Raw genomic sequence first — 10169 nt, forward strand, 5'->3', positions numbered from 1 at the left:
AGCAACTCCATAGCAACCAAACAGAGTACCCTAGCAACCATTTTACAAGACCTACATCTCTGCATCAGAATATTGTATAGAGATGGGGGTTGGCTCATTAGTTTCAGTTGGAAAACAGTCTGTAAATATCAACCTGGTAACTGTGTATTCACACCCTAGCAACCATTTAGAGCCACCTAGCAACCATATTGCAACACATAGAAGCCATATTTCAGCTCCACAACATCGTACAGACATGGTTGTTGGCTCGTATGCAATCATGTACAACACCCCAGCAACCGAGTGGCGAGTTTTGCCACTGCAAGCACCACTTCACATTTTCTTCAGGAAATGTACATTCTAGTTCTTTTTATTATTCTGGACAAAAGTTTGGCGCGTAACTCGCCCCGCACCGTTTGTCTCAGACCCATGAATGAGGTGTCAAATCGACCGGCTTATTAAGGAGAGGTGTGCTATGACTTTTCTAAGCGATCGGGGGTGCGGTGTTCACCCCAGGGGCGAAAAAGCGGCCCAAAAAGTTCCATTGACTTAACATTGCGACGAACTTTGAGCACTCATAGCTCTGAGCGAGGATTTCGCAGAAACGTGTGATTTGCCACATTTGAAGAGGCTGACAGGCTCTGTAAGAGCATACCTCACAGTGGGGTAAAAGTTGCACCCCTGGGGGGAAGGAAGGTCCCAAAGTTGCCCCATTGACTTACTATGGGGAAGGAATGTCCCGTGAAACACACATGCTTTTCCTACTATGGTAAATTGCATAGGGATTTTCTATTGAACAGCTCTGGATCACAGTGTCATAGAGACAAGGGGGCGGGCTCATTTTACTCAGACGACCAATCAGTCTCTCAGGCTCATTGTGAAGCTATCAAGCCACGCCCTAGCAACCATTTAGAGAACCTTAGCAACAAGTCCCATAGACTTCCATTGAAATAGATCAAAGGGATATCTCCAGACTGAATTGTCATACAAACACGAGGGTGGTCTCATTTGACTCGGGGCAGCAAACGGCCAATCATGAATCACCTCAACACTTCCTAGCCCCTCCATAGCAACCATTGTCGAGCACCTTAGCAACCAAAATCCAAAGAGGGATATCTTCCATTCTGAATGTCACAGAGGCATGGGAGTTGGTTTATATCATTCATAGTGACAAGAAGCCTTTGCAGTTTCATCATTGGCAGCTGTCAAGCAACTCCATAACAACCAAAAAGAGTACCCTAGCAACCGTTTAACAAAACGTATATCTCTGCATCAAAACATAGTATAGAGATGGGACTTGGCTCTTTTGACTAAATCATGGTAAACTATGGTAAATCATCCTAGAATCATAGTAAATCATACTAAAACATGGTAAATCATGGTATACTATAGTAAATCATAGTAAACTATGGTAAATCGTGGGAAATCATGGTAAACTATGATAAATCATGCTAGAATCATGGTAAATCATACTTGAACATGGTAAATCATGGTATACTATAGTAAATCATGGTAAACTATAGTAAATCGTGGTAAATCGTGGTAAACTAGTAAATCATGGTAAACTATGGTATATCATGCTAGAATCAGTAAATCATACTTGAACATGGTAAATCATGGTATACTATAGTAAATCATGGTAAACTATGCTAAATCGTGGTAAATCATGGTAAACTATGATAAATCATGCTAGAATCAGTAAATCATACTTGAACATGGTAAATCATGGTATACTATAGTAAATCATGGTAAACTATGGTAAATCGTGGTAAATCATGGTAAACTATGGTAAATCATGGTAAACTATGGAAAAGCATGGTAAACTATGGTAAATCATGCTAGAATCAGTAAATCATACTTGAACATGGTAAATCATGGTATACTATAGTAAATCATAGTAAACTATGGTAAATCATGGTAAATCATGGTAAACTATGGTAAATCTGGTATACTATAGTAAATCATGGTAAATCATGGTAAACTATGATAAATAATGCTAGAATCAGTAAATCATACTTGAACATGGTAAATCATGGTATACTATAGTAAATCATGGTAAACTATGGTAAATCGTGGTAAATCGTGGTAAATCATGGTAAACTATGGTAAATCATGGTAAACTATGAAAAATCATGCTAGAATCAGTAAATCATACTTTAACATGGTAAATCATGGTATACTATAGTAAATCATGGTAAACTATGGTAAATCGTGGTAAATAATGGTAAACTATGGTAAATCATGCTAGAATCAGTAAATCATACTTGAACATGGTAAATCATGGTATACTATAGTAAATCATGGTAAACTATGGTAAATCGTGGTAAATCATGGTAAACTATGGTAAATCATGGTAAACTATGGTAAATCATGCTTGAATCAGTAAATCATACTTGAACATGGTAAATCATGGTATACTATAGTAAATCATGGTAAACTATGGTAAATCATGGTAAACTATGCTAGCCACATGGTAAAAGCATGCTAGCATCATCCTAGCAACATAATAATCATGCTAGCAATATGCTAATCATGCTAACATGGTGCTAGCATTATGTTAGTCACATGCTTATCATGCTAGCATGATGTTAATTTTGTTATCATCTTGCTAAAATCTAGCTAACCGCACCCTAGCAACCGAGTGGCGAGTTTTGCCACTGCAAGCACCACTTCACATTTTCTTCAGGAAATGTACATTCTAGTTATTATTATTATTATGTTTATTGCAGCCCTGAGAGGACTACAGACACTCGATAATTATGTATTGGTATATAAAGACAGTTTAAACAAATTTGGGAAAAAGTTTTTTAGAAAAAACCTGCCTACCCTGCCTTTAAGCCTTGTAGCACTATTGTATCACACACTGTACCGATGCTTGTATCGAAATGACACTACCATGTGATTGATGACGTTAGAAGCTTCGAATGTCATGCAGTATAAAAAAAATGGGTAACACTTTAGAATACTGTATCTTACTGCATAACTTATAAGGAATTATTGAAGAACTAATAGGTAATTCTTCATTAACTAGTTATTCACTACTGTTAACTACTAAGGAAGATGTGTTAACTAATCAGTATGTAAAATAATTTTATGATTGTGTTAAGTAACAGTTAGTTAATCAATAACTAATTAACTCTGTCATACCGCCTGAAGAACTACTATTAATTATCTACTAATTAAGGTTCAAGAAGAATAATTAAGAAGTAACTAATGAACAGTCATACAAACTACATTGAGTTGTGACCTTCCTTATTTACTAATGTTATTAATAGAAGCAGTATTATGAAAATACAATTTTAACAAATGCATACAATGTTAAAGAGGGTTTTACCTGTGTGGTTTTTTGAGTGTGTTCTGTAAGAAATCAACTTCAGAAAGGAACCCCACTCAACTTACCTCAGATTAGTTTTTTTATATTTAATATACCTGTAAAGTACTGTGTGTGTCTGTTTTCCTCAGCATATGCCATTGAGTAAATTCATGTATTTGAGGCAACGACTGAGGGAAACTGAAAGGGAGCTTATTAGTAATTCATAAATAATTGTCAAATAATTCTGCAGGAATTACTTATAACCTGATTAGTAATTAATAAAGAACTATCAAATAATTATCCAGGAATTAGGCTACTTTTAACCTGAAACTGTATTCTAAAGTGAAAATATAGGGAACTTATTAGTAATTAATAAAGAATTATTAGATAATTCTTCATGAATTACTTAGAACCTGATACAGTATTCTAAAGTGAAAATATAGGGAACCCATTAGTAATTAATAAAGAACTATCAAATAATTATCCAGGAATTAGGCTACTTTTAACCTGAAACCGTATTCTAAAGTGAAAATATAGGGAACTCATTAGTAATTAATAAAGAATTACCAGACCGCCGCCCTACGTTTCACTCATAGCCAAAATATGCTGTTACTGACTCCATAACCTGCCCATAAACAAACAGTGCACAGCTCTAAGAACATATTTTAACATCTGATGTTTTAGGATCTTTAGAAATAAAAACATTTGTTTTATGCAAGTGTAGCAGTATGAGTTAGTGTAACGAGCTAGCGTACTGTTGGCCAATCCCCGTGTGAGGCTCCGTCCTATAAATATAGCGAAGTCCGTCTAACGCGCTCTCTTGCTCGTCAGTGACGGAAGTTGTGTTGTGCTTCCGGGTCGCTCTCTCCGTGTGCTCTGCTGTGTTAACAGGTAGGGTAGCGGCTTTGTTGTCTTTATGTGAATATTATTGTCCTCATCTGCAGTGATGGTTACTGTGTGTTGGACGCTTAGATCTCCAGTTGGAGGCTCAGTCTTCCACCTTGTGGTTCAGCGTATCTAATCAACGGATTTACTGCATTATTGGTGCCGTTGGCACGCGTCGAGCCATCTCCCTCGGTTGAACATGGATGCTGCTTGATCGGTATGTATGCCATGGCGTTGGGTTCATTTAGTTTATTTTAATTCATTTTAATGGTAATATTTGTGTGTAAACAACAGGAATGAGGCCGGTTTAGCTGGAGATCGTCGCCAGCAACACAGTATTGGGCTGCTAGCTGCTGTCTTGCCTATACGGCAGTGTTGCCTACGCTGCTTTGTCTGTCCGGCCGGTACGGCTGTTTTCCTGGACTGTTGATTTCCCGAACTGTTGTTCGCTTTGTATGTATTGAGTTCGGTAACAATAACTGGAGCAAATTGCTGTGTGCCCGTCTTGCTATTTCAACTGCGGGTATAATTACGGCTACAGGGCCAACAGTATGTGCCACTTGCAATATTAGTTATTGTTTTTATGATGTTTGAACATACCTCAAGGGGTTGGGGCTTTATATTATAATCTTACTGATTTAAGGAGTTTGTTTTTCTTTGTTTTGTGTTTTTTTTCTTTGTTTTGATTCCAATTTAGATTCAATTTGTATTTATTCCTTGGGTGATTTCTTCTTTTCTGATCATTGGATTTATATATCCATAGATATATAAAGTTTTCTTTATACTGCCCTTTTATAACCATTGTTGGTTTTGGCAGTCATTGTCTGTATTTTGTGACAAATTTATTTTTGGTTTCTTTTTTTTTTGATTACTGGAGTCATATACATTTATTTATTTTTCTTTTTTTTTTCTTGTGTGTTCTTCTACTGCCTCTCGAGGACCATTGTTGGTTCCGGCAGTTATTGTTCATATTTTGTGTATGTTTCATAAGTTGTTAGTTCTTTTTCATTTAAAGATATTGATTTGTTGTATTTTTCTTTTCTTTTTGGTGAATCTTTGTTAATGGTGTTTTTTTGTGTTTTCTTTTCTTTTCATTACAGTAACTGAGAGCCGATGGTGGTGGTGGTGTCTAGGTGGTGGTGTCCCCTTCTGGTGTGCTGTTGATCTTCTTGTTTTCCCTTGTGTTCACTGTGGTGTGGTTGTGTTTAGTGTGAGATTTTCCCTGGGAGGTCTAACTGCCTTTGACTCCTCTCTCCTCCATCGGTAAGCCTCAGCAGTTCTAAATTGATTCTTTTGTTTACTATTATTTTTCTTTTCTTTTATTATTATTTTTTTCTCTTTTCCGCTTCCCTGAGAGATGATTGTTAAATTATTGAAATAAAGGTGTTCATTCAAAATTGAACATTGTCTCTGGCTGTATTGTACGTTTACCTGTGTGTCCTTTAATTGTATTAATATCATTGCAATAAGAGAGTAAAATCATTCCCTGGGTGAAACTCCCAGGGTGGCGTAGTCGGTGTTTTGTCTGTCCTTATGTAGAACGCCACATTCTGGCGTAGTCGGCAGGGTACAATTTAATGCCAAGACGTGTTCAATTTTGTTGTACTTGTTTGTTGTTTGTCTTTTTTTTCTTTTTTTTTTCTTTTCTCTTTTTTTTTCCTCTTCTTTTGTTTGTGTGTTTTAGGCAGGACAGCAGCTAGCGCCTTTCCTCCGCCTTCCTATCTCCTAACGGTAGAGTCTCCCTTTGTTGGGTGGGGTAAGTATGGAGGGAGAGTTACAGGAGTTGAGGGACTTGGTTGAGCAGTTAAGAGCAGATAATGAGAGGCTGCGCCTGGAACGGGCTGCGGCCGTGCCTGGACCTAGTTCTGCACCCCCTAATGTGTTACCTACTGCTTTACCCGTGACTAGAGCCCCTACAACTGAGAGATTGGTTTTTGTGCCCCGTGACCGAAAATGTCCCATGTTTAGGGGAAGATCGGGCATAGGGTTAACAGAATGGATTGAGGAAGTGCAAGCTTGTATGAGGGCGCGCCATTTGTCAACATCCGATCAGGCATTTTTTTGTTTGATCACCTAGAGGGAGAGGCTCGCGATGAAGTAAAATTTCGTCCTAATGCGGAACGTGAGGATCCAGCTAAGATAATTGCCGTTTTACAGGAGCTTTATGGTTGTTGTGAGTCCTACGTAGCTTTGCAGGAAGCGTTTTTCTCCCGTCGGCAACGGGAGGGGGAAACACTGCAAGAGTTCTCCCTCGCGCTGATGAGTCTTATGACGTCGGTAAAACAACGCGCACCCAGCGATGTACCAAATGCCGAAGTTTTGCTACGCGATCAATTTGTTGAGCATGTACTTGATGGCGCCCTCCGTCGTGAGTTGAAACAGTGTGTGCGTAGGCAGCCAGCCGCTACCCTGCTAGAAGTGAGGGCAGAAGCGATTCGGTGGGAGCGAGAGGGTTTGCCAGGGGGCGTTAGGGGACGGAGCCATTCTGTCCCTTCAGCACTTGGTTTTCAGTTTGGCGTTCAGAGTGATTCTCGGTCGGTTGTTAATTCACCCCAAGTGTCTGAGCTGAGTGAAATGCGAGAGATGCTAAAGCTGCAGCAAGGGCAGCTCAACCAGCTTACTCAAAGCATTGCCCGCATACAGAGCTCTAGCCAGCGCAGTCGTTCTTCTCATAATGGCCCCATAATATGTAGACGGTGCCAGCAGCCTGGCCATTTTGCCAGGGAGTGTGAAGGAGAACGTGTCCCTGCTCGTGCACACTTTCCTTCACCTGCCCCTCCACCTTTTAACAGGCAGTTTCGCTCTGCTCCGGCGTCGGAAAACTAGCACCCGCCGAATTGCAGAGCCACAATTCGGAGGGGGCAGATACTGGTTCATTTGCGTTTAATTATTTGGCGGAAACTTCAAAACTGATGTCATCTTGTCCACATTTAGATGTGTGTATGGGTGGGGTTGAGGTTCCTTGCTTAGTAGACACCGGTTCAATGGTTTCTACAATCACTGAGAGTTTCTTTCTCCAGCAATTTGAGCCATGGGGTCAAGAGAGGCTCCAGTCTTGTCACTGGCTGCAGCTCAGGGCAGCCAATGGGTTGGCCATTCCCTATCTTGGCTACTTGGAACTTGACATTAAGCTTTGTGGTAAATTATTGCAGCGGTGTGGGTTGCTGGTAGTTAAGGATCCCCTTGGTGGTGTGTCTTCTCAGGTCCCTGGTATTTTGGGGATGAACGTGATTCGCAGATGCTATAGAGAGCTTTTTAGTCGGCATGGCTTGGCCATGTTTGACTTACCCGTGGTCGCCAACAGTCCAGAATCTGTTGTGAAGGCGTTGCAAGGGTGCCAGCAGGCTAGCACTCGTTCCCTTGATGATGCAGCTGGTAACGTGAGGGTGCGAGGCGGGAAGGCTTGCCGGATTCCTGGGGGTGTGATGAAAATAGTCACTACCACATGCTCAGCACAATATTCTGAGAATACTGTGTTGTTTGAACCCCTTAGCTCTGGCCTACCAGCTGGACTTCTTGCGTCTCCTGCCTTGGTTCGGGTGGTCAGGGGTACAGCTTACATCCCAGTGGTGAATGTAGGTACTATTGATGTGCTGCTTTATCCACGCACTGTTGTAGGTACTTTGGACAATGTTTGTGTTGTTAGCCTGCCTACAGGAGTCACCGAGGTACCTTTAAGTGTGGCCACAGTGGCATCTCAGATGGCTGCTCCTACGGTGCAGGATCAGATAGCTGTCATGGATCTTTCATCATTGTCTGCTGAAGAACAGGGTTCGGTAAAGTCCCTTCTTGGGAGATACAATTCTGTCTTTTCTGCTCATGATGGAGACCTTGGTTGTACTAACCTGATTAGCCATGACATCCCTCTTTTAGACAATGTTCCTGTCAGGCAACGCTATCGGCGTATTCCTCCATCTGACTACGAGCTGGTTAAAGAGCACATTCACCAACTTCTTGACGCACAGGTGATTAGGGAGAGTAGCAGTCCTTATGCCAGTCCTATTGTCCTTGTTAAGAAAAAGGATGGAACCTTAAGAATGTGTGTTGACTATAGGCAGCTTAATTGTAAAACCCGGAAGGATGCCTTCCCTCTTCCTCGTATCGAGGAATCCTTGGATGCACTCACGGGTGCTCGCTGGTTTTCTACCCTGGACCTGGCCAGTGGGTATAACCAGGTCCCAGTTACTGAGGCAGATCGGCCCAAGACTGCGTTTTGTACGCCCTTTGGGCTTTTCGAATGGAATCGCATGCCCTTTGGGCTTTGTAATGCCCCCGGCACCTTTCAAAGATTGATGCAACGGCTGTTTGGTGACCAACAAAATCAGTCCTTGTTGCTTTACCTTGACGACATTGTGGTTTTCTCCTCCACAATCCAGCAGCACTTGGAGAGGTTGGAAGTAGTGCTGTGCCGTCTTCAACGGGAAAATCTAAAGGCAAAGCTCACCAAATGTGCCTTTTTCCAGAAAGAGGTGCGTTATCTGGGGCATGTGATTTCCAGTAAGGGGGTTGGCACGGACCCAAGCAAGGTAGAGGTGGTATCTAACTGGCGGCCTCCGGCTACTGTTTCAGAGCTGCGGTCGTTTCTTGGGTTTGCCAGTTATTACCGCCGCTTTGTGGAGGGTTTTGCGAAGCTAGCGGCCCCGTTACACAAGCTTGTGGCACATTTGGGTGCCACCAAGTCTAAGAGAAGGGCAGAGCGAGCTGTCATTGAAAACTGGACAGAAGAGTGCCATAGCAGCTTTGAAGCACTGAAAGCTAGGCTCACCAGTGCTCCGGTGCTTGCGTATGCCGACTTCTCACTTCCATTCATTTTGGAGGTAGACGCAAGTCATGGTGGCCTTGGTGCCGTGTTATCACAAGAGCAATATGGTAAGGTTAGGCCCGTAGCCTACGCTAGCCGGGGTTTAAGGCCCACTGAGCGCAACATGGTGAACTACAGCTCTATGAAATTGGAATTTGTTGCACTCAAGTGGGCCATGACGGAGAAATTTCGGGAGTATCTGCTGGGCCATAAATGTGTGGTCTTCACTGACAATAATCCGCTTAGCCACTTGTCATCGGCTAAACTTGGTGCAACTGAACAACGCTGGGCAGCCCAGCTTGCGTCATTTGATTTCGAGGTAAAGTATCGCTCAGGTAGAAGCAACAAGAATGCGGATGCTCTATCCCGCCAGTATCCTCCGGTCCCAGCAGATATGGAAGCTATGCTTCCTGGTACATCACTCCCTAAGCCTCTGCGGCAGGCTCTTCAGGAACCTGAAGCAATTCAATCTGCTGTCATGGCCCTGCCTCATCTCACCACCTCTGATATCTGTACCCTCCAGCAGGCTGATCCGGTTATTCAGGAGGTCTTGGTGTTTTGGAGACGTGAGCAGCGTCCCAACTTTGAAGAGCGTAAAAGGGCGTCCCAGCCTGCATTGGCGTTACTTCGACAGTGGGACAGGCTGGTTGAGAGGAGTGGTGCCCTGTATCGCCGGGTGTTTCGCCCCGATGGCGCGGAAGTAGTCTTGCAGGTGGTGGTGCCTGCTTCCCTAAAGGAAGAGGTGCTTACTAAGGTCCACCAGGAGCATGGCCATCAGGGCATAGAAAGGACGTTGGAGCTCCTACGCCAGCGCTGTTATTGGCCAGGTATGACCGCAGACGTGTCCAAATGGTGTCAGGCCTGTGAGAGGTGTCAAGTTGGTAAGGACTCTCAACGTCCTAGTTCTAGTTTTATGGGGCACCTGTTGGCTTCACGGCCTAATGAGATTGTAGCCATTGACTATACAGTGTTAGAACCCACCCAGAGTGGTTTAGAGAATGTACTGGTCATGACTGATGTTTTTAGCAAATACACACTTGCTGTTCCCACCTCTGACCAACGGGCCCCCACTGTGGCCCAAGCTTTGGTGGTAGAGTGGTTCTCCAAGTTTGGTGTTCCTGCCCGTATCCACTCTGATCAGGGCCGAAACTTTGAGAGCTCCCTTATTCAACAGCTGTGTCGCCTTTATGG

The sequence above is a fragment of the Abramis brama genome (assembly GCF_963993115.1).
Source record: "Abramis brama genome assembly, contig: SCAFFOLD_62, whole genome shotgun sequence".
Taxonomy (NCBI): Eukaryota; Metazoa; Chordata; class Actinopteri; order Cypriniformes; family Leuciscidae; genus Abramis; species Abramis brama.